Consider the following 1,527-nt stretch of genomic DNA (forward strand, 5'->3'; position numbering starts at 1 on the left):
TTAGTTCAAGTTCTTCTAATTTTTTTTTACAATACAACTAAGTAACAGTTCAGAAATAGTCTTTTCCCATCTTATTTGCATAATGACTTACAGCAGTCCCCAATATTAATCTACAAACATTTACTATTAAAGGAGACAAACTTGAGGTGTCATTTCTCTGTGGATTTTGTCTATCAAAGCAAACCATAAAAGAAAGAAAAACTTTGAAACTGTGGACGAAAAAAGTAGAAGATGGTTAAAACCTGGATATAGACCCAGAGTGATTCATTTGTGGTAATGATTTCTTAAAGAGTAATGAGAGCTAGCCAAGATTTCCCTTAATCCTCAGCCAAGATATGTTTAGCCAGACCAACGAAGAAGAAAAAAATTCAATCACTCAAATTCTGCTACATAATGCATTCTGGTACATTTGGATATAGGTGTATTTATCATTTTGGTAATTCATAATACTATATACAAAATAATACTGCCACACTGACAACCTGACCCTGAGGAGAAATTAAACTGCCTACCCCCAAAATCCCTGTAATTCTTGTGCCAAAGATCACTACTTTGTGTTCCTTGCTAGATAGGTAACATCATTGCTTAGAACATTCTGTGGCCACAAATCTTTTTTTGGTTTATCATACCTTCTTTTGTCACCAATAAAGCTAATTTAATGTTTTTGTTTTATAAATAATTTTCCTGTTTAGTGAGGCAAGAGTTTCCTAATCAGCAGGACACGAGAAATAGGTTCAAAGAAATCACCTATTTCTCATCTTCTGATGAGAGCATATGTATGTGTGGATGGGGCATATGTTCTTTATATGATCCAGATGAGAGGTCAGTTACTTCTATAATCCAGAAACCCCAGTCAGGTAATATCTACAGGTGCTATTAGGTGCCACAGGTGAGACAAAGGCAAGGAGAAGGAAAATGGGGAGGGAAAATGAGGTAATAGAAAAAAATGAAGTTGCGAATCAGGCAAAGAAGAATGAAGAGGAAGTAGAGAAACAGGTGATAGATTTTAGGAAGCAGTAAAGTGCCATTCATCATATGCCACATTTGTATTGCACTCAATTTACAAAGCATTTTCACATTATGCCTTTTCACATTAATATCCAAAATCTGCATTATTACTATCTCAGATATTGCTCAGCACAGGCTTCTACAAAATAAATTTTTACTGAACCAGAATAATCATAAAAATCCCTTCTTACAGAAAAGAATAAGATTGAGGACTCAATGACTCAGCTTTTCATTCCATGAGGTTTATAGAAATGTATAAACAGGAGTGGTTCCAGCTTCAACATGATTTCAGGAATAAGTGACTTACAAAAGATTTATGGTGACTGCCATGGATAACCCAACCAGCACTCCTATGAAAGTACAGGAAATCATACAGCAATTAATAAACTAATATTTCTGCCAATATTTACCATAAACCTTTAATGATAAGTTGAAAATGGCTGTAAACCCCTTTCCGTACCAGCAAAAAAAAAAAGAAATGGAGCAGAAATGTAAAGTTTTAAATGGACATTTTTTTTC

Source organism: Choloepus didactylus, chromosome 4 (assembly GCF_015220235.1).
Source record: "Choloepus didactylus isolate mChoDid1 chromosome 4, mChoDid1.pri, whole genome shotgun sequence".
NCBI classification, from domain to species: domain Eukaryota; kingdom Metazoa; phylum Chordata; class Mammalia; order Pilosa; family Megalonychidae; genus Choloepus; species Choloepus didactylus.